This window comes from Nicotiana tabacum, chromosome 11 (genome assembly GCF_000715075.1).
Source record: "Nicotiana tabacum cultivar K326 chromosome 11, ASM71507v2, whole genome shotgun sequence".
Lineage (NCBI taxonomy): Eukaryota > Viridiplantae > Streptophyta > Magnoliopsida > Solanales > Solanaceae > Nicotiana > Nicotiana tabacum.
In genome coordinates this window covers 146,247,779-146,273,633 of record NC_134090.1, presented here as the reverse complement: position 1 = coordinate 146,273,633, position 25,855 = coordinate 146,247,779, and positions in this window count along the sequence as shown.

The following is a 25,855-nucleotide window of genomic DNA, read 5'->3' as shown; positions in this document are numbered from 1 at the left end:
GACATCTGTCTACAAGCCTCTAAGAATACATAATTTTCATAAAGGTCGGGACAGAGTCCTGCCATACCAAACAATACACATATAACTAATACTAACCAAACAAGTAACTCTAAAGCAAATGGAGCGCACCAACATCTTTCGCTGAGCTGATAGCCTACTTGGAGGGCTCTCGACCTGTCTATGGGGACCTGCGGGCATGAAATGCAGCGTCCCCAAGACAAAAGGGACGTCAGTACGAATAATGTACTAAGTATATAAGGCACATAAATAAGTACATAACAGACATGGAGAAAATATAGAGTAAATGACTCCACCCATAAGTCTAGATAACTTTGTAAATCATGAAATAATTATAGTGTCATGCATATGCGTATGAATGTCATGTCGTGTGTAGGTACATATTTCATAACATCATTAGACTCTAAGGGCGTCCCATCATATCATTTCAGCCACTGTGGGCAAAATCATCAACGTATACCAGCTGATCAGGTAGTAGAGCGTATATAATATCGTAACATTTTCCCATATCTCATATATGCATATATACGCGTATATAACACCATCTGGTCATGGGTCAATGTACATGAATGCAATGCATGAGAAATATGTCAATAAAATCTTTTGGAGTGTCATAAGACCATTATGCCTTTGAGTAGTATCATGAAATAAACGTTTTTTTTCAACTTACGTGTTTTTGGGAACTCAAGAACATAGGCATATCTAATACTTCTATGAATAGAGTTATTTATGGAAGTTGTGCATCTACTTGTTTCGTTCATGTCCTATAGATCATGCCAAAAAGAAAGAAAGGATAGCCTTAACATACCTGAGTCAATTCTCTTGACAATCTCTCTAATACACATCAATTGCGACAAATCACATGAAGGCAATATCGGAGTAGGGAAAAAATACGTATAATATTCTTGAGAAAGATTGCACCGTACTTCCTTAGAATCGCAAAATCTCATGTTATAGCTCCGACTATTGTGAATCACGTTTGCAATTTCTCTGGAATGTGATGTTGCATCTTCACAACATTATTTGTGTAGCTTACGTTGAAAGAATGTTCAAAGAATGTAACTCACATTTGAAAGAATGCAACTCACATTTGAAAGAAGCCTTAGAAAATGTTAAAGGCCTTATATTTATATAATTCATGTTCTTGCCATACCTATATATTAAAGTGACACCTTGCCAAGCTTTTTATGAGTCACCTAATGGGTTTTGTTGTCAAATTCAAGGGCTACCATGTTTTTGTGGTGCAAGCCTTATCCCAATTCGCCATTAATTAATAATTAGTCTCTTGATTATTTGATAATCTCCCACTACCCAATAATTAAATAATTACCCACATAATTAAGAATTATCTTCACTTACTTAAAATAATACCCACTTTTTACATACCTTATACACTTTACTATCATGGCCATGTAGTACCTTGTATGATACTAATTCATAAATATCGGGTGTTAACACTCAGCCCATATTTTATCCCAACACGCCAAGCATGAACGAAAATTCATTTTCTTTGACTTGCTTTTCCTTTCATCTTTACGAATTTACTCATCACTTGTGAAATACCACAATCCTTATAATCTCCGAATAATTTTTTTTCTTGGATTGATATCAATTACCTTACGACAAATTCAATGTACAATACTACAGGGTGCAACATTGTCGTAACTTAATACTGCGAAGCGTAACATTACCGTAATGTAATACTGCAAGGCGTAACATCATCGTAATATAATACCGCAGGGCGTAACTTCTTCGTAATATTGCAGGGTGTAACAACTCTGGGGTTTGCAATCTCTTAAGATTCACAAGTTATGAAGGTCTCACGGAGTATAAATACTCACTGCATCAGCTTGGAACATACATACTTTGATCGAACCACTATTACTCTTTTTGTTCTAGTCTAAATAAGCATTGTAGTCCACTCTAAATCTATTGTGTAACTAGGGAGAGAAGAAAGAGAGAGAAATCACTGGTGAAGCATTGTATCAAGAAGCAAGAAGAAACATAGTGACTAAGCTGTTGGTGTAAAACTACATCAACTCTCTTGTATCGAGATACTTCAAATATTGAAAGAGAACACCCTTGCAATCCAAGGGGAGTGGACGTAAGATTCACATTGAATCCGAACTAGTATAAAAATTATGGTGTTTTAATTCCTGTATTTTATTTTTACTTTATTCATATTATGTTCTTACATTCATTCGACTACTTTATAAACTAGTCAACTAATTAGGATACAAAAAGAAAAATCTACAATTCACACCTTCCCCCAAGACTTTCAATTGGTATTAGAGCAGGTTTCACACATTTATCTTTTGCTTAGCAGCTGGTGAGAAAAGATCACGTCAAACCAAGTAACAATTGGAGCACTCTTTGAAGCAGGGACATCGTAATTAAGGCCACCATATTTCAATGGGCAACACATACCTCACTGAAAAGTGCGCATGAAAATTTATGCAAAGTCCTACGATGTCAAAGTATGGCATGTTATCAAAAAAGAAAAGTATCCACTGCCATTACCAACTCAACCACCCGTTGATCCTGAAGATATAGATGAGTATATCGACGAGCAAATGGCTGTCATTCAAGTTAATGCTAAGGCAAAAAACTTGCTTTATAATACTATAAATGGAGAAGAGTATGAGAAAATTTCCGTCACGACCCAATTTTCCTTATAGGTTGTATTGACACCCAACATCGCCGCTAAGCAAGCCAACAATGAACTATCCATGTATTATTTATTTTAACATTTTTGAAATGGTTAATTTTTAATTATTTAATAAGTAAGAGGTGAGAAATTTATCTATTGTTTGGATGGTTGTTTCCCATTATATTGTATTGTATTATTACCCCAGATACAACATTTGTTTTGATTGTTAATATAATACTGATTGTATCGTATTGTTAAATCCATTGTTGCGAAACAATGAAAAGCCTCATTTTATGAAACAACCAAATCAAGGTGGTGGAATTGTTCCGTATTTTTTTCAATTACGCCCACACTTATTATTCTATATTTAAATTTTACCTTTTATCCTATTATTTATATTATACTTCACCCAACTATGCACTTTTGTCTCCATCCTTCTGCCGTGCATTTTTTTGGTTAGTTTTCCCTGGTTAGTTTTCTCTCTCTTTTCTTGTGTTATTTTCCTGGTTAGTTCATCTATGATCTTTGCAAACTATATTTTTTGGTGATAGAATTTATCAAGTTAATATCATGGTTTAAAGTGTAGAATCATGTTATTAGTTTGATACCGCCAAAAAAACAATAAATTTAAAACATAAATTATGCGTGGCTTCTGTTGTAACAACCATCCATGTACGAATCTATGAACCATGAAGCACACAATATGTAGCCTTTCTAGATGAAATCAGTAGTATTGTTCTAATTAGTTTAAATACTTGAAGTGGATTCGTCCACATGGAGTAGTAAGATACTTTGATAGCATTAGAATATAAAATATTGATGGACTCATGTGAAATTGTACATGACAAGATTTTATGCTGAAGTACTGTTTTAATTAGTTTCTCACTTTGACTAGAATTCTATTTTTTGTGCAATCTATTAGCATGTATCTGAATTCTCCTTCATACTTAATAATGTGTTGTATGAAGAAGAGTTCTATTTTCGGTTCATATTAATTTTACGTAGTTAATTGGTTGATGTATCTCACTTAATTCTATTATAAATGGCCGATCGGAATAATTAAAATAATAGACAGATATTGGAACAAGTGAAATCCTTAGCTACATATGCTGCTTGCTTAGTAGCTAGTTGGTTTTGGACTTATGTACGGGAAATTGAAAATGACTGACATACGATAACACATAATATACAGCTGGAAAGTGAATAAGTTAGACATGAATTATTGAGTCATTTATTCTCAACTGAACTTTATCGTAATATTTTAAGAATGACCCTTTTAGCTTTTACCAATCTATGTGAGATGTTAGTTAGAGAGGGTGATCTTAGACCAACATTTCAAGCTATAGTTGAAGAGCAAGATGCAAAAACACTTTACCTGTTAGCACATAATACGACGAAACGCGAGTTAGCTTTTATCTTTCGACGATCTGGGGAGTTAGTCAGTTGTCATTTTCACATTTTCCTGCGAGCGATCTTGGGGTTATATGAAAAATTTATTAAACAACCTGATGACTCTCAATTTTCTTATGAAATTGCCAGCAACCCAAGATTCTACCCATATTTTAAGGTGAACACAATTACAATTTTATTGAACTTTTGGCTAAATTCAAGATTTATTGCATATAATTTATTATAATAATATTAGGATTGTATTGGTGCAATTGATGAAACACATATACGTGTTAATGTTTCGCAAAGTGAAGCACTCAGATATCGTGAAAGAGAAGATTATCCAGCACAAAATGTATTGGCTGTATGCATATTTGATTTAAAATTCACATATGTGTTAGCTAGTTGTTAAGAGACGCCATCTGATTCAAGAATCATGAAAGAAGCGTTAAATAGACAAGACCCGCTAAAACTTCCAGAAGGTAAATATTTCATATATTTATCTATGGAGTTAGATGTGATGAATAAATAATTAAAGCTTTTACTTTTTATCTTTAGAAAAATACTACCTTGTTGATGTTGGATTGATGTTGGGAAGTTGACTTATTACACCTTATCGGGGGGATCGATATCACTTGAAAGAGTATTCAAGAAATCCACCTCGAAATCCTCGTGAATTATTTAATCTGCGCCACGCATCTTTGCGTAATGCTATTGAATGAGCTTTTGGAGTTCTTAAGAAGAGATTTCCTATAATTTCTAGTTCAACTGAACCATCATATGGTGTTGAAACCCAAAAGTTTATTATTTTTGCATGTTGTATTTTGCACAACTACTTAAGAGGTGCATATCCAAATGATGAGTTACTTGTGCAAGTTGATGCAAAGCTTATGAATGATAATGATGTGCATGAAGAACCACCAAATCCTAGGGAAATAATGAGAAATTTAAAATGGGGAGTTGATTAGAGATGACATAGCAGCTGCCATGTGTACTAATTATCAAGTTTAATCTTTTAGGAGAGAAAAAGTCAACGAATGTTTTCGTGTTTATTTGTTTGATGTTGTTTGAAAGTAATTTCGTAGCTATTATTTGAATAAAAAATATTATATACTATGCATTTATTTAATTTTATAGCTCTTACAAATATTTTGTTTGATAAAGTTTTCATTAAGTCTTATGAATATCTTTTAATTATGTAGTTATCACTATGCCAAAAAGGTCAAAGGCATCCTCAAGCGATACAAATCTTTCAGATAACACTTTTGTTTGTATTTGGTCAAATGCTATGGATGATGTCTTAATTGATGCATTCTATAATGAGCACACACTTAGAAATAGCATTGGTGAAACTTTTACTGGACACGCAATTGACAATATAGTGAAAGAGTTGCAACCAAAATTTCCAGATAAAGTTTTTTACCAAGGAGAGAGTTCAGAACCGAATGAGAAATATTAAAACAAAAATTAGCAAGTGTTATGACACTTTTCAAAATGGGATAAGCAGATTTGCATGGGATTCCAACACAAATATGTGGAATGCTTAATCTGAAGTGTGGGATCAATTAATACAGGTACATTTATTTTTAGTAGTTTTGTTCTCTATTTTCATCTTACAATGTATCTCATTTTCTTCATTATTATATTGTGCTTTTCTGTGTGTAGGCTAAGCCTGAAGCTGCTGAATGGAGAAATAAGCCGATTAAAAATTATGATAAGCTAATTGAGCTATATGGAAGGGATAGAGCTACTAAAAAGCAAGCTGGGACTGGAGCAGATATGGTAAGAAAGGGTGCTCGTAATAATTTGAGAAAATCAAGTGATATTTAATTGACTACTGATGAGGTAGATGAACTAATTTTCATGAATGCTGCCTCCTTGGAAAACATCGAGGAACATGGACAGCATGAGCAATATCAATCAACTCAGGAAGCACGTAAATTGAATACATATTCAGAGGTACCGACTTCTAGCAGGAATAAAAAATCTAAACAATATCATTTTGAAGGCATGGCTGATATGTTGAGAGGTGGGATGAATAATTTGGCTAATGTAATTAATCGCCTTTTCAACTATGCCACCTATTCTTGAGAGTGAGATATGGCAAATGGTACAAGTGTTGGATTTAGAACCTAGTATGCACCTTAAAGCTTATATAATTCTTTGCAAACATGTAGACTTGTATCACACACTGATTGGTGTCCATTGGAAGACCGCAAATTTCTTTTACTGACCTTGTTGTCGTCACCTAGAAATTGAGTTAGACTAATGTTATTTATGCTTTAGCTATTGAGGATTTTATAGACGATATGAGTATGTCGATATGAATTTTATATGTTATGTTGCTAGAAAATTTTATTATATTATGCACTTTAAGTTATAGATTATTTGCCACATTAAAGGTCAGGAACACAAGGTTCGTTGTTTACTCTGTTTTGATGGGGCTCTAAATTTCTTTTGTTTGTATGAAACCAGTTTGTGGCTTTCACTATAATGGTAGAATGATGATTCCCTGTGAGGAAGATAGGGAGGTCAAATAAATAAATTATTTTTATGATTAATTCTTAATAAGCATCGTATTTAAAATAATTGAGGGTATTTTAGTAAACTTAGTAGTACAGAACAGTACAATACAGTCAAACCAAACAATAAAGATGTTATTTAACAACATCAAACGATAAAATCTATCCAAACGTTGTATCCATCAAAACGATAAAATACAGTACAATACAATACAATATAATACAATACAATACATTATAAAATGATAGGTAACAATGATCCAAACAGAGTTTTAATAAATTAAAGTGTAAACAGTTATAAGGCAAGTGCGGTGAAATCAATACTCAAAAATCATCAAATGTCTACTAGCATAATTCCAAGACCTGGTGTCACAAGTGTATGAACTACTAGTAGAATATACAAAAATCTAACTAGTGTCTGAAGTAAAGTTAGATAGAAAATAGATGCAAAAGAGAGACTCTAGGTGCTGCAGAACGGCTCAGGAAGCAACTCACCATTAGGCCTCGGAGTATCGCGGGTCTGCGCCGATATGACTGCCAGATGCACCTGCCTCAGATCATGCATAATTAGTGCAGAAGTATAGCGTGGGTACATAAACGACATGTACCTAGTAAGTATCTAGTTTAACCTCGAGGAGGTAGTGACGAGGGGTCGACTTCGACACTTACTATGGGCTAACAATAAAATATAAAAATTCTAAATAAGCATGGGTTATGTAGACAATAATGATAACTCAATAACAAGCAGTGAATGAATAATTCTTTCACTAATAGAAATCCCAGGTCAATTTCTGTCATTAATAATTATAACCTCTCAAGTCATAAAATAATTTAAGTATAATCAGGCTCCGAGTACTATTATGCACGATTTATGCCGAGGTCGTACAGTCCGATCCAGAATAATGTGTACACTGCCGAGTGTCGAGTGGCACGAACCATAGATGCATATATTTTACTGCCGAGGCATTCGGCCCGATCCATAAGAAGAGATGATATTTGATGAGCATCCGATTTAAAAGATATTACAAGGCTAATACACCAAAAGGCACAATTTCTATTAATGGTCAAGTAACCCGCCAAAGCTCAAGTAAGTGAAATTCGATGCCTTACAATTTTTTTTTATCAAGTTTTAATATAATTTAGGCACTTGAATTAATAAGTAGGGTGCAAACATCACAAGTATTTCATGACTTGGGTCCTAAACTACCTAGACATAAGCATAATTAGTAGCAACGTATGGACTCTCGTCACCTCGTGCGTAGGTAGCCCCCCACAATTAGAAGCAAATAATAATTTGAATTACCTATGAGGTAAATTCCCTCTTACAATGTTAGGCGAGAGACTTACCTCATCTCAAAGCTCACTTTACGACCCACAAATTTGTTCTACAATGTGCCGGACAATCTGTAACTAGTCAAATATTATATAAATTAATCAATGCATGTTCAAAAGTTCATAATTTAACTATTAGAGTAATTACCCAACCCAAATTGGAAGATTCCAAAAATTACTCCCGGGCCCACGTGCCCGGATTTCAGAAATTTTGAAGCTAAACGCTATCCATAACCTCACGAACTCAAATATATATTTTTCACCCAATTCCATAATTATTTTCGTGGTTAAATCTCATTTTTATCAAAACCTAGGTGTTTCAACTAAACTCATAATTTTCACAATTTTACATATTAAAATCTACTTATAATCTATGTATTAAACTCATCTTATATAGAAATTACTTACCTCAAGGTGCTAGGTGAAAACCCCTCTCCAAGAGCTCTAAAATCGCCCGAGATATGAAAGAAAATGAGCCAAAATAGCCTAAGTTTGTTTTAAAAAGAAGTTTATGCCCGATGGTCCTAATACGCGATCGCGAAGGCCAAACTGAGGAACCCAGGAAAAAGGCTCTAGGCAAACGCAGGATGATACAAACGCGGTGCACTGGACTGCCTACTCCTCAAGAACGTGGGGTCAAATACGCGAACGTGTAAGGCACCTGGGTTGCCCAGGGACCAGGCTTAGGCTTCTACACAAACGTGGCCTGCTAAACACGAACGTGTAAGGCAACTGGGTTGCCTAGGCCCAAGCTTAGGCTTCTACATGAACGCGGCCTGCCAAACGCGAACGCGTAGGCCAAAGGGTCCTAACCTTCGCAAATTCGACCCTACATACCGAACGCGAAGTGCAAAAGCCCCTAGTCCCCAAATCCTTCATCGCGAACGCGAGGGTCTTTCCGCGTTCGTTAAGAAGGAAACTAGAACAAAATATCTGGTTTTTTCAACTTAATCCGGGCGGTCTAGAGCACACCCGAGCCATGCGGAACCCAACCAAATGTACCAAAAAGTTCATAAACATAATATAGAGTTGCTCAAACTCTCGAAACACGTAAAACAACAATGAAACTAAGAATCACACCCCAAAACCAAATTGACTCAAATTATGAATTTCAAGTTTCCAATTTGCACCGAACGCGCCGAATCCTACTTACACTTCTCGGAATGACACCAAATTTTGTATGCAAGTCTTAAGTCACCACACGGAACTATTCCTAGGCTCATAATTCCAAATGGACCTCGATAAAACCTAAACCTACTTCAAACCAAATTTAAAGAACTTTAAAACCTTCAATGTGCCAACTTCCAGTATTAAGCGTCGAAACGCTCTCGGGTCATCCAAAACTCAATCCGAGTATACACCCAAGTGCAAATTATCATACGAACCTATCAGGTCCGTCAAATCTCGGTTCCGAGGTTGTTTACTAAAATGTTGATCAAGTCAAACTTAGCCCTTTTTAGCCAATATTAAGGAACTAAGTGTTCCGATTTCAACCCGAACCCTTCCAAACCCGAACTAACCATCCCCGCGAGTCATAAAATAGTAAAAGCACATACGAGGACTATTATTTAGGGGAACCAGGTTCTAGAAAGAAAAATAACTTGTCGGGTTGTTATTTTCGCCCTCTTAAACAAATGTTCATCCTCGAACGGGTCTAAAATCATATCTGGAGTGCCGAATAAGTGTGGATATATGCTCTGCATGTCCTCCTCGGTCTCCCAAATCACCTTCTCGACTTGTTGAGCCCTCCACTGAACCTTTACCGTAGAAATATTCTTGGACCTCAACTGGCGAACCTGCCTATCAACAATGGCAACTGGCTCCTCCTCATAGCCCAGGCTCTCATCTAGCTAAACCGTGGTGTAGTCTAACACATGTGACATGTCGGCATGATAACTCCGGAGTATAGACACGTGGAAGACCCGATGAACTCCCGATAGACTAGGAGGCAAAGCAAGCTCATAAGCAACCTCCCCAACTCGTCTTAACACCTCAAATGGACCTATGAACCTTTGGCTCAACTTTCCCTTCTTGCCGAACCTCATGATTCCCTTCATCGGTGAGACCTTCAAGAGGACTTCCTTGCCTACCATAAATGATAAATCATGCACTTTCTGATCCGCGTAACTCTTTTGTCTGGATTGTACTGTGCAAAGTCGCTCCAGAATCAACTTTACATTTTCCAAGGCATCCTTCACCAAATCAGTACCATATAACATAGCCTCGCTGGGCTCAAACCATCCGATAGGTGAACGACATCCCCGACCATATAAAGCCTCAAATAGAGCCATCTCGATGCTGGACTAATAGTTGTGTTGTAAGCAAACTCGGCCAAATGCAGGAATCGATCCCACTGCCATCCAAAGTCAATCACACATGCTCTATGCATATCATCCAGGATCTGCATCGTCCGCTCAACTGCCTATCGCTACGGATGAAAGGCTATGATGAGATCTACCTGGGTCCCCAACTCATTCTGCACTGCTCTTCAGAAATGCCAAGTAAACTGAGGCCTCTATCTGATATGATAGAAACAGGCATACCATGCAGCCGAACAATCTCTTAAATATAAATTTGGGCCAACCTTTCTGAAGAATACGTCCTCACAATCGAAATGAAGTAAGCTGACTTGATCAACCTATTGAAATGACCCAAACTGCATCAAACTTCTGCAAGGTCCGTGTCAACCCAACTACAAAGTCCATAGTGATGCGTTCCCATTTCCACTCCGGTATAGTCATCTGTTGGATAGGCCACCTGGCCTCTGGTGCTCATACTTAACCTGCTGGCAATTTAGGCATCTAGCTATATACTGAACTATGTCGTTTTTCATTCGTTGCCACCAATAATGCTGCCTCAGGTCATGATACATCTTCGTAGCACCTAAATAAATAGAATACCGAGAACTATGTGCCTCTTCTCAAATCTTTTCCCTCAATATGTCAACATTATGGACACATAGACAACCCTGGAGTCGCAGAACACCATCCTCACCGATAGTAACCTCCTTGGATCCACCTTGTAGTACCATTTCTCTAAGAACCTATAAGTACATATCATCAAACTGACGAGCCTTGATCTGCTCGAATAGTGAAGACTGGGCGACGACGTATGCAAGAACTCGGTTGCGATTTGAAATAACCAACCTCACAAGTCTGTGAGCCAAGGACTGAATCTCCAAAACTAATGTCCTCTCCTCTGCTGAAATGAATGCCAAACTACCCATACTCTTTGACTTTCTGCTCAAGGCATCCGCAACCACATTTGCCTTGCCCGGATGATAAAAGATGGTAATATCATAATCTTTTAGTAACTTAAGCCACCTGCACTGCCTCAAATTGAGATCCCTCTGCTTGAACAAATGCTGCAAGCTGCGAGGATCGGTGTAAACCTCACAGGACACCCCATAAAGATAATGCCTCCAGCTCTTAAGATCATGAACAATCGCGGCCGACTCCATATCATGTACAGGGTAATTCTTCTCGTGGGGCTTTATTTGACGTGAAACATATGCAATAACTCGCCTCTGTTGCATCAATACACAACCCAAACCAACGCGTGAAACGTCGAAAATATAGTATACATCCCTGAACTGGAAGATAACACTAACACCGGTGCTAAAGTCAATGCGGCCTTGAGCTTCTAAATGATCACCTCACAATCATTGGACCATCAGAATGGAGCACCCTTTTGGGTCAATCTAGTCAAAGCTGAATTAATGGATGAGAAGCCCTTCACAAACCGGTGATAATAACCTGCTAACCCTAAGAAACTCCTGATCTCAATCGCTGTGGTAGGACGAGGACAACTCTGAACTGCCTCGATCTTCTTAGGATCTACCTTAATACCCTTGCCTGATACAACATGCCCCAAGAATTCTATAGAATCTATTCAAAACTCACATTTGGATAACTTAGCATATAACTTCTGTTCTCGCAAGGTCTGAAGCACAACTCTCAAATGCTGCTTGTGCTCATGCATGCTACGCGAGTAGATCAAAATGTAATCAATAAAGACAATGACAAGCGAATCAATAATGTCCTAAACACCCGGTTCATCAAATTCATAAACACCATCGGGCATTAGTCAAAGGACATCACTAGAAACTCATAATGGCCATATCTAGTCTAGAAATCCATCTTCGAAACATTCAAATCCCGAATCTTCAACTAGTGGTACTCTGATCTCAAGTAGGTCTTAGAGAACACCCTAGAACCCTGCAGCTAGTAAAAACAAATATCAATATGCGGCAACAAGTATTTGTTCTTAATAGTAACTTTGTTCAATTGACGGTAATCAATGCACCTCGGCATAGTTTCATCTTTCTTCTTCACGAACAACACCAGTGCACTCCAAGGCGATACACTCGGTCAGACGAACCCCTTTGCTAGAAACTCCTCAAGCTTTTCCTTCAACTCTTTCAACTATTTTGGAGCCATGTGGTATGGTGGAATAGAGATAGGCTGGGAGATCACAATTTGGTGGCATGCCTGGAAGATCAGAAGGAAACACATCGGAGAACTCCCAGACCATGACACTGAATATATTACCGGAGTCTGTATAGTATCCTAAACATAAGCTAGATAAGCCATACAACCCATCTCGACCATGTGTCGAGCCTTCAAAAAAGAGATAACCTGACTAGATGCACTGACAGACGATCCCTTCCACTGCAATCTAGGAAACTCTAGCATCGCCAAGGTAATAGTCTTGGCATGGCAATCAAGGATAGCGTGGTATGGGGATAAACAGTCCATGCCCAGGATGATTTCAAAGTCAGTCATATCGAGCAACAGAAGGCTCGCTCTAGTCCCGTAACCATAGAAAGTAACAATGTAGGACCGGTAGATCAGATCCACAACAATAGAATCACCCACATGAGTACCCAAAGACTCGTGAGGAACACCCAGGAAATGAGCAAATAGAGATGAAACATATGAATATGTAGACCCTGGATCAAATAGTACTGAAGCATCCCTACTGCAGACAAAAATAATACTTGTGATCACGGCAACTGAGGCCACTGCATCTGGTCTGGCCAGAAAATCAGTTATAAAGCAAGTGTGGTGAAATAAGGTGAGAAATTTAATAAATTAAAGTGTAAACAACTATAAGGCAAGTGTGGTGAAATAAATACTCAAAAATCATCAAACGTATACTAACATAATTCCAAGACCTGGTGTCACAAGTGTATGAGCTACTGGTAGAATATACAATACTCTAACTACTATCTGAAGTAAAGTAGATAAAAAATAGATGCAAAAGAGAGATTTTAGGTGCTGTAGAACGGCTTAGGAAGTAGCTCACCACTAGGCCTCGAGGTATGGGGTGCGCGCCGATATGACTATCAGATGCACCTGCCTTAAATCCTGCCCGATTAGTGCAGAAGTGTAGCGTGAGTACATAAACAACACGTACCTAGTAAGTATCTAGTCTAACCTCGAAGAGGTAGTGATGAGGGGTCGAGTTCGACACTTACTATAGGCTAACGATAAAATATAGAAATTCTAAATAAGCATTGGCTATGTAGACAATAATGATAACTCAATAACAAGTAGTGAATGAATAATTTTTTCACTAATAGTAAATCCCAAGTCAATTTCTGTCATTAATAATTATAACCTCTCGAGCCATAAAATAATATAAGTATAATAGGGTTTCGAGGACTATTACACACGATTTATGCCGAGGTCGTACGGCCCGATCCCGAATAATGTGTACACTGCCGAGGTCGAGCGACACGAATCATAAATGCATTTATTCTACTGTCGAGGCGTTTGGCCCGCTCTACAAGAAGAGAGGATACTTTATGAACATCTGATTTAAAAGCTATTGCAAGGCTAATACACAAAGAGGCATAATTTCTATTAACGGTCAAGTAACCCGCCAAAGCTTAAGTAAGTGAAATTTGGTCTCTTACAATTACTTTATCAAGTTCCAATATAAGTTAGGCACTTTAATTGACAAGTAGGGTACAAACATCACAAGTATTTCACAATTTAGGTCCTAAACTACTTGGACATAAGCATAATTATTAGCTACGCGCGGACTCTCGTCACCTCATGCGTATGTAGCCCCCACAATTAGAAGCAAATAGTAACTTAAATCACCTATGGGATGAATTCCCTCTTACAAGGTTAGGAAATAGATTTACCTTGTCTCAAAGCTCACTTTCCTGCCCACAAATTTATTCTAAAGCCTCAACTCGATGCCGAACAATCTGAAACTAGTCAAATGTTATATAAATTAATCAATACATGTTCAAAAGTTCATAATTTAACTATTAGAGTAATTACCCAACCCAAATTGGAAGATTCCTAAAATTTACCCCAGGGTCCACATGCCCGAATTCCGGAAAATTTTGAAGATAAACGTTACCCATAACCTCACGAACTCAAATATATATTTTTCACCCAATTCCATAATCATTTTCTTGGTTAAATCCCATTTTTATCAAAACCTAGGTTTTTCAACTAAACCCATAATTTTCACAATTTATATATTAAAATCTACCCATAATCTACGCATTAAACTAATCTTATAAAGAAATTACTTACCTCAAAGTGCTAGGTGAAAACCTCTCTCCAAGTGCTCCGAAATCGCCCAAGAGATGGAGAAAATGAGCCAAAATAGCCTAAGTCTCGTTTTTAGAAGATGTTTTTGCCCAGTGGTCCTTATATGCGATCGCGGCCATGCTCTCGCGATCGTGAAGGCTCAACTGAGGAGCCCAGGCAAAGGGCTCTACAGGAACCCGAGAGGACCCATATGAACGCAATGCATTGGGCCGCCTAGTCCTCGTGAACGCGGGGCCCAACACGCGAAAGCATAAGGCAACGGGGTTGTCCAGGCCCAGGACCAAGTTTCTACATGAACGCAGCCTACCAAATGCGAACGAACGCGAAAGACAAAAGGTCCAAGCCTCCACGAACGCGGCCCTACATACACAAATGTGAAGGGAAAAACCCACATGTCCCCAAATCCTTCATCGCGATTACGAGTATCTTTTCGCGTTCACGAAGAAAGAAACCTGAACGGAAAATCTGGTGTTTTCAACTTAACTCTAGGTGGTCCAAAACACACCCGAGCCACTTAGGACCCCGTCCAAATGCACCAACAAGTCCAGAAACATAATACAAACCTGCTCAAACTCTCGAAATGCGTAAAACAACAATGAAACTAAGAATCACACCCCAAAACTAAATTGAATAATATTATGAACTTCAACTTTCCAATTTGCTCCTAAAGCGCCGAATCATACTTAGACTACTCGGAATGGCACCAATTTTTGCGTGCAAGTCTTAAATCACCATACGAAAATATTCCTAGGCTCAGAATTCCAAACGGACCTCGATAACACCAAAAACTACTTCAAACCAAATTTGAAGAACTTTAAAACCTTCAATGTGCCAACTTCCAGTATTAAGCGTCGAAACGCTCCTGGGTCATCTAAAACCATATCCGAACATACAACCAAGTCCAAAATCATAATACAAACCTACCGGGATGGTCAAATCCCGGTGCTGACATCGTTTACTAAAAATATTGACTCAAGTCAAACTTAGCTATTTTTAGCTAATATTAAGGAACTAAGTGTTCCGATTTAAACCCGAACCCTTCCAAACCCGAACTAACCATTCCCGGGAGTCATAAAACAGTAAAAGCACATGCGGGAAATATTTTTTTAGGGGAACAAGGTTCTAGAAAGTAAAATGACCGGTCGAATCGTAACAATTTCAAATTGTGATACCGCCAAGAAAATGTGGGACAAACTGGAAGTTACCTCTGAAGGAACCAACAAAGTGAAAGAAACTTAGATAAACTTACTAGTTCATGATTATGAACTCTTCCATATAAAAGACGGAGAATCCATTGAGGAGATGTTTGCAAGATTCAGCATAATTTTTGGTGATCTGAAAGCCTTTGGCAAAACCTTACTTAAGTAGTGATCAAGTTTGAAATTTTTTGAGAAGCTTGCCTACCACATGGCAGACAAAAGTAGTTTCACTTGAATCTCAAGACCTAGACAAACTTTTATATGATGAACTATGAGGAAATCTTATAGTATTTGAGAAAACCCATCTCAAGAAAATGCATTAGAATGAAAAGAAGAAAATAGTTGCCTTCAAAACTACAACTGAAGGACCAGAAAATGATATTGATGATGATACAGAAACTCTTGAAGAATATTTCCATGGTGTTAAGAGTCATGAATGGATTGATGAGAAGATACAAAACACAAAAAAGGGAAAGATGTCATCCGAACGAATCATGCAATACAATGAACAAGACAAAAATGACAGAAAGTGCTTTGAATGTGGAAGGTTTGACCATATTCAAGTTGAATGCCCAGATCTTAAAAGAAAAGTATATAGAGGGTTCAATAAAAATAAATAATTCAGAAACTAGAGTGATGAAGATAGCTCAAAACATAAAGAAATAGCAAACCTATGCTTTATGACTATTTTGGAAAATGAAATTCCGGTTGCTGGATTGATGAAGATGCATTAGACAATGAATGCAAATAAGGAACTAAAAAATATTTCATGGCACGTGATAAAACAAGCGAGGCAAGATGAATTGCAGGATATCCTTGACCTTACCCAAAAGGAGTCTCAAAAAATATTAAATGAATTAAAGGGAATCAATAGGGAAAAGAAGGACTGGTAACTTAAACTTGAAGCATGTGAAATCGAAAGAGAAGTGCTTCAAGATGAGGTTCAGGAACTGCAAATGCAACTTAATGGCATGTGCAAATCCACCAGTCACAGTTCTGTCAAGTCTAACCAAGCGACTTACAAGTCAACTGGAAAAAGACCTGTTAGAACTAAGTCCACAAGTACTAATACAAGTGGTGGATCAAAAACTAGATCAACCATGTGTGTCATTATTGTAACAAGGTTGGACATAAATATTCCTTCTATATATTTCATAAATCTAATGTTTGAGGATGGGTTTGGAAACCCAAAAATGATAATTCTGCAGGAACACCACACAAAGACTCAATAGGGAAAAATGTATTTAGACAGTGTGTGTTCCAGTCACACGATGGGTGACAAATATTTGTTCAAAGAAGTCACAAAAATAAATAGAGGAAATGTCAAATTTGGTGATGATTCAAAAGGAAAGATAGTAGGTACCAACACAGTTCCATTCAACAATAATTGTGCTATTACAAAAGTATGCCTTGTAGATGGACTCAACTACAAGCTCTTGAGTATAAGTCAGCTATATGATTCGGGGTACAAAGTTAAATTCAAGAAAACAGAATGTGCCATTGAATATAAGTCATGCAAAATCATTCTTCCAAGTAAAAGGTATGGAAATGTTTACATAACTGATGGCGTTGAAAATCTAGATAGTCATACATGTTTAGCATCCATATTTAATAATCCATGGCTTTGGCATAAAAAAATTTGTTCATGCAAGCATGCATCTAATTGAAAAACTCTCCAAACATGATTTAGTTATTGACCTTCCCAAACTCAAATTTTCTATAAATCATATATGTGATGCATGTAGCATTGTTAAATAAATTAGAAACTCTTTCAAAATCAAGGACATTGTGTCCAATACCAAGCCTTTATAATTGCTTCACATGGACTTGTTTGGACCCATTAGAACTGCCAACATTAGAGGTAAACAATATGCTTTTGTTATTGATGATGACATACTCACGTTTTACATGGATGATTTTCTTACCTCATAAAGATGAAGTATTGAAAAACTGAAATTTTCTGCAAAAGAATTGAAAGAGAAAAGGGGCATCTTATCACAACCATTCAAAGTGATCATGCAGGAGAATTTGAAAGCAGAGTTTTTGAAGAATTCTGCAATGATCAGGGATATACTCAAAATTTCTCAGCCAAAGATCACCCCAACAGAACGGGGTAGTTGAGCGTAAGGCCAAACTCTAACAGATATGGCCAGAACAATGATATTAGAACATTCATTGCCAAATCATTTTTGGGCAGAAACAATAAGTATAACATCTCATATTCTCAAAAATGCCTCATACGACCCATTTTGAAGAAGTCTCCATATGATTTATGGAAAGACAAAATTCTAATATAGGCTACTCTCTGTCAGGACCTGAATTTCCCACCTTCGGGATCATGATGGCGCCTAACATTGTACTCTCTAGGCAAGCCAACGTTATAGATTATTACACCTTTTTCCTTTATCCTTTTACAATTAAAATTTAACAAAATTAAATCAGCGGGAATAAGAGTGGAAGTACATAATTTAAATGATTACTCATATACTATTAACGAAAGCCGAAATAGATATCACCTAGAAACTGATGTCACAACTCATGAAGGGAACATGCTAAAATGATGATTTGGTGGCGCATAAGTACTCGTCACCACACCTATACGCCACACACATGGAATTTCACATAGAAAATAAGTCGGGGATCCCTAATCCCTCAAATCAAAGTTAGACCAAACACTTACCTCAAGCCAACGAGTATTTCAAAGCTTAATCATCGCTTTACCTCTCGATTCCACCACCAATTTACTCGTATCTAGTCATAATTAACTTAATAATATCAATAAATGCTAGAAAAATCAATTCCATCACATAATTATAGGTTTCCCAATATTTTTCCCAAAAGGTCAAAACGCGACCTCGGGCCCTCTTGGTCCAAACTCAAAATTCAGACCAAACTCCGATTACCCATTCACCCCTGAGCCAGATTATATATTTCGTTTTAGAATCTGACCTCAATTTGAGGTCTAAATCCCCAAATTCTGAAATTCCTAAGTACTACCCAAAAACATCCAATTCCCCTATGAAAAACCCTAGATTCTAGGATGAAATATTGTAAAAAGATGAAATAAATTGAAAGAAATGAGCTAAGAATCATTAACCTATGATTTGGGGAAGAATTGGTCTTTGAAAAATTGCTTTTTGAAATTTTGAGAAATGAATCAAAAATCACGTCTAAGTTATGTTTTGAACAACTGCAGATGTTGCATTTGCGACCTAAGATTTGCAATTGCAAAGCTCGCAAATGCAAGACTGGAATCGCAAATGCGAACCTGCCGCATTTCTGTTACTGTCACAAATGCGAGCTTTTGGTCGCAATTGTGATGCCCCCCCCCCCTTCCCTGACTACTTTGCATTAGCGAAGGTTCGTTCGCATTTGCGAACTTTGTTGGCTTAGACTTCTAATCATACCAGCAATATTTTCCTAAGTCCAAAATCATTCCATAGCCTATCCAAAACTCACCTTACCCCTCGAGGATCCAAATCAAACATGCACACAAGTCTTAAAACATCATATAAACTTGTTCGCGCGATCAAATCGCCAAAATAACACCTAGAACTACGAATTTAGCACAAAAATTGCATGAAATTTTCAAGAAAGTTCCAAAACTTCTAACTTTTCAATCAAAGGTCCGAATCACGTCAAATCACTTCTGTTTTTTCACCAAATTTTGCAGATAAGGTTTAAATATTTTAATGGACCTGCATCGGACTCCGGAACTAAAATACGGGTCTGATACCAACAAAATCAAACATTATTCAATTTCTAAAAACCATTATATTTCAGTTTAACAATTTTTATCAAAAATTCATTTCTCGGGCTAGGGACCTCGGAATTCGATTCCTGGCATACACCCAAGTCCCATATTTTACTACGGATCTTCCAGGACCATCGAAACACGGGTACAAGTCCGTTTACCCAAAATGTTGACCGAAGTCAACAAAAATCATATTTTTAAGCCAAAAATCATCATTTCTTAAATATTTCACATAAGGGCTTTTCAGATACATACCCGGACTGCGTACGCAAATTGAAAAGAAATTTTTAAGGCCTCGAAATATGGATTCAACTTCTAAAATAGGAGATGACAATTTGGGTCATCACATTCTCCACCTTTAAAACAATTGTTCGTCCTCGAACGGACATAAAAAAGTACCTGAGTCGGTGAAAAGATGAGGATATCTGCTCCTCATATCGGGCTCGGACTCCCAAGTAGCTGCCTCAACAGGTTGACCTATCCACTGCACACGAACCGAAGGATAAGTCTTTCATCTCAACTGGCGAACCTGCCGATCTAGAATGCTACTGGCTCCTCCTCGTAGGTTAAATCCTTGTCCAACTAGACAATGCTGAAATCTAACACGTGGGATGGATCGTTGTGATACTTCCGAAGCATTGACACATGAAACACTGGATGTACTATTGATAAACCTGGCGGCAATGCAAGTCCGTAGGCCACCTCTCCCACTCGATCAAGGATCTCAAAAGGCCAGATGAACCTAGGGCTTAGCGTGCCCTTCTTCCCAAACCTCATCACGCCCTTCATGGGCGACACTCGAAGCAACACTTGCTCTCCGACCATGAATGCCATATCACGAACCTTACGGTCGGCATAACTCTTCTGTCTGTACTGCGCTATATGAAGCCTATCCCGAATGATCTTAACCTTATCCCAGGCATCCTACACTAAGTCTGTACCCAGCAACCAAGCTTCCCCAGCTCAAACCACCCAACCGGCGATTGACACCATCTACCATATAATGCCTCATAGGGATCCATCTAAATTCTTAACTGGTAACTCTTGTTGTAGGAAAACTCCGTTAACGGCAAGAACTGATCCCAAGAACCTCCAAAGTCAATAACACAGGTGCGGAGCATATCCTCCAAAATATAAATAGTACGTTCGGACTGTCCGTCCGTCCGAGGATGAAACGCTGTGCTCAACTCAACCCGTATGACCAACTCTCGCTGAAATGCTCTCCAGAAATGTGAGGTAAACTGCGTACCTCGATCCGAAATGATAGACATGGGCACACAATGAAAACGAACAATCTCCCGAATATAGATCTCAACTAACCTCTCGAAAGAATAAGAGACTGCTACAGGAATGAAATGTGCTAACTTGGTCAGCCTCTCAACAATAACCCACACTACATCGAACTTCCTCTGAGTCTGTGGGAGTCCAACAACGAAGTCCATAGTGATATGCTCCCACTTCCACTCAGGAATCTCAATCTTCTGGAACAAACCACTGGGCCTCTGATGCTCGTACTTACCTGCTGACAATTCAAACACCGAGCTACATATGCAACAATATCCTTCTTCATCCTCCTCCACCAATAATATTGCCGCAAGTCATGATACATCTTAGCAGCATCCGGTTGAATAGAATACCGGGAATTATGGGCCTCCTCTAGAATAAACTCACGAAGTCCATCCACATTGGGCACACAAATATGGTCCTGCATCCTCAAAACCCCATCATCTCCAATCGTAACCTGCTTGGCACCACCGTGCCACACCATGTCCCTAAGGACAAGCAAATGAGGGTCATCATACTGCCGATCTCTAATACACTCAAATAATAAAGACGGCCGAGCGACTGTGCAAGCTAAAACACTACTGGGCTTAGAAACATGCAACCTCACGAACTGATTGGCCAAAGCCTAAACATCCAATGCAAGTTGTCTCTCACCGACTGGAATATACGCAAGGTTGTCCATACTGGCTGACTTCCTACTCAAAGCATCGGCCACCATAGTGGCCTTCCCTAGATGATACAAGATGGTGATATCATAGTCCTTCAATAGCTCTAACCACCTTCTCTGCCTCAAATTGAGCTCCTTCTGTTTGAACAAATATTGCAAACTCTTATGATTTGTGAACATTTCACACGACACGCCATATAAATAATTCCTCCAAATCTTCAGCGCGTGAACAATGGTTGCTAGCTCCAAGTCTTGAATTGGATAATTTTTCTCGTGAATCTTCAACTTCCGCGAAACATATACAATAACCTTGTCATTCTGCATCAACACCGCACCAAGTGCAATACGAGATGCATCACAATATACTGTGTATGGCCCTAAACCTTTGGGCAATACCAACACCGGCATCATAGTAAAAGCTGTCTTGAGCTTCTAAAAGCTCGCCTCACACTTGTCCGACCACCTAAACAGGGCACCCTTCTGAGTCAACCTGGTCATCGGGGCTGCTATGGATGAAAACCCCTATACAAACCAAGGTAATAACCCACCAAACCTAAGAAACTCCAGATCTCTGTAGCTGATGTGGGTCTAGGCTAGTCCTTGACTACCTCAATTTTCTTAGGATCCACTTGAATACCTTTTGCTGATACAACGTGACCCAGGAAACCAACTGAACTCAATCAAAATTCACACTTTGAAAACTTAGCATATAACTAGTTGTCTCTCAGAGTCTGGAGAACTACTCGAAGATGATCCTCATGCTCCTCTCGGCTGCAGGAGTAGATCAAGATATCATCAATGAAAACAATCACAAAGGAATTCAGATAGGACTTGAAAAGCCGATTCATCAAATACATAAATGCTTCTAGGGTATTCGTCAACCCAAATAACATCACTAGTAACTCATAATTCTCAAATGGAGTCCGAAAAGTTGTCTTAGGGACATTAAATGCTCTAATCCTCAACTAATGATAGCCGGATCTCAAATCAATCTTCGAAAACACTTTGGCACCCTGAAGCTGATCAAATAAATCATCAATCCTCGGCAATGGATACTTGTTCTTGATGGTGACTTTGTTCAACTGTTGATAGTCAATGCACATCCTCATCGACCCATCCTTCTTCTTTATGAATAACACCAGCGCATCCCAAGGCGAGACACTAGGTCTAATAAAGCCTTTATCAAGCAGATCTTACAACTGCTCCTTCAATTCTTTCAACTCTGGCGAGTCCATACGGTATGGTGGGATAGAAATGGTCTGAATGGAGCCAAATCAATGCAAAACTCAATATCCCTGTCGGGTGGCATCCTCGGCATGTCTGTAGGAAACACCTCTAGAAGCTCCCAAACAACTGGCACAAAATCCATAGAAGGAACCCCATTACTCGAATCACGAACATAAGCCAAACACCCCTTCTGGCATATGACGGGCCTTCATATAGGAGATAACCCTGCTGGTAAAATGACTAGGAGTTCGTCTCTACTCTAATCGAGGCAACCTCGACAATGCTAAGGTCACAGTCTTGGCGTGATAGTCCCATATAGTATGATAAGGTGACAACCAATCCATCCCCAAAATAACATCGATATTAACCATATCGAGAAGTAGGATATCTACACAAGTCTTTAGACCCCCAATAACAACCACACATAAGCGATAGACATGATCTGCAACAATAGAATCCCCCACCGGCGTGGACACATACATGGGAGCACTCAAAGAATCACGAGACACATCCAAATATGAAGCAAAATAAGAAGACACATAGGAGTATGTAGACCCTGGATAAAATAAAACTGAAGCATCTCTACTGCAAACCGAAACGGTACATGTGATAATAACATCGGAGGACTCAACCTTAGGCCTAGCTGGGAAAGCATAACATCGGTGCTGGACCCACCACTCTGCACTATATCTCTGGGATGGCCTCCTACTGGCTGGCCTCTACCTCTAGCGGCCTGGCCTCCACTTCTAATGGCCTGACCTCCACCTCTAGTGGGCTGCCCCTACTTCAGGCTCCCTAACCCCTACCTCTAGCTGGTTGAGCGGGCAGTGTCGGGATCATTCCATGAGAACCCTATTGCTGTGGCTAAACATCCATTAATCTCGGACAGGTCTTTCGGATATGCCCATACTTACCACACTCAAAACACCCATCATGATACTGCAGTTGAAAAAACTAAAACTGACCCTGATGAGCTAGTTGATAGCGATAATAACTTTTAAGAGGAGGTTCTCTGATAGGAGCTGGCAGTACACTATAAGATGGCTGCCCTGAAGGAGGTACATAAGGATCACGACCCCCTGAAGCTCCATGAGATGCCTGAAATGCTGAATGAAACGGCTTGGGATGATGCCCCCTACCAAAAGTACTCCGGCCTCCAGATGAAGCCCCACTGAATCTATCAGAGTGATGAGGCTTCTTGTCAGACCCCAGACCACTCCCCTATGATAGAACCATCTCTACTCGTCTGGCCACATTGGCTGCATCCTGGAAAGAAATCTCACTCCCTGTCTCCTTAGCCATTTGCAACCTGATAGGCTGAGTAAGTCCATCAATAAACCTCTTCACCCTCTCTCTCTCTCTCTCAGAGGGAAGTATAAGAAGAGCATGACGGTCCAAATCAACAAATCTGGTCTCGTACTGAGTAACGACCATAGAACCCTGCTGAAGGCGCTCAAACTGCCTCCGATAGTCCTCCCTCTGAGTGATAGGAAGAAACTTCCCCAGAAATAGCTGAGAGAACTGATCCCAAGTCAAAGCAGGCGACCCAGCTAGTCTACCCAAATAAAATTCCCTCCACCATTTCTTGGCGGAACCTGACAAACGAAAAGCAGCAAAGTCAACCCCATTGGTCTCCACTACCCCCACGTTCTGCAACACCTCGTGACAACTGTCCAGATAGTGTTGGGGATCCTCTGAAGATGTACCGCCATAATTAGTGGTGAAAAGCATGGTAAACATATCCAATCTCCACATGACCTGAGAAGACATAGCTGATCCATCGTCGGTCTGTGCTAAAACACCCGGCAGAACTACCCCACTGGCTGAGTTGTTGGAGTCTGAAACTGAGGATCCATCTGCTCCGGAATATGAGTAACGAGAGTCTATACTCCCCTCCCCACAACCTGGGAGATGGCTAGTACTACAGGAAGTATGTCGGCATGAGTAACATTGTCCATAAGACCCACTAGACGGACCAAAGCATCCTGAAGTACCGGGGTAACTGTTAACCCCTCTGGAACCTAAGCTAGCTCTGTTGGAACGGTCTAGGCTGGAACCTCATCATCAAACTCTACCTGAGCTCCACCGCTGGTGCTGCTGCTCGAGCTCTAAGCTAAGCCCTGCCCCTACCTCGGCCCCTAGCACGGCCTCGACCTCGTCCTCTGCCTCTTGTAGGAGCTGCCACTAGGGGCTCAGGCTGCTGATCAGTTGATGAAGCAGTACGTGTTCTCGCCATATATGAAAGAACAGAGTAGAGAGTTCAATTAGTATTGAGAGATCAAACCGTACGACAAAGATGAATAGAAGTGAAATTGTTCCTAACTCTGTAGCTATTGATACCCAATTTTTCCCCTCAAATATTTTTTATAAATATATATACTTTCAAAATAGTACATATGCAGATATATGCATGCATAATCATTTTTGTAATTTTTTCTATAGTTTTAAAGGCTCCAAATCAATTTATTTCTCCTCTTTTTGTTATATAAATATTCAATAATTATCCTTAATACTACTTTTGTGATGAATCTAAATTCATTATTTATGCCAACATAGTGTTTAAATATTTTAGTGCATTTTTTGTGATTACATTTACATTTTTATGCTAAATTGCACATCTTTGCAATAATAGCCCATACTAATGTATAATTACATTATTTATGCATAAAGTGATCTTTTTATTTTTAAAATATTAAATAACTATTTTAAATCATTCTAGTGGACAAAGACATTTTGGTAATCATTTATTATTTTTTTATAAATTCTTTAGTTGTTAAAATTGGCTATTTAAAATTTGGCCCCATTTTCTATTCAATTCTGATCCTAAATTAGACCCAATAATCAGTCCAATTATAACCCAAAACATACCCAGCCCAAACAATAATACCCGATCCAACCACAAACCCTTTCAATCTCGGCCGTTGAGCGTAGAGATCAACGACCACAATTAACCCTTTCCTTTTTTAGTTCCAAACGACCCCCAAAACCTAGCCATTTCTCACCAACAGCCGCCCTTGAATCCCCTCCTCTTTGGTCCTCTCTGAGACCAACCCTTAACCCTAATCGTCGTCACTCAAAATCAGCCCTAATCCTGTGAATCCCTGTCCAATCTATGGCATCCTATGGCTTTATGAAACCTCTACTTGTCTCCTATCTCCCTGGTTGTTCGATTATATGGTTTTTATGGAAGAACCTCGAAGAGATCTGGTCCAGATCTCGTTCAAGACTCTTTAAGAGT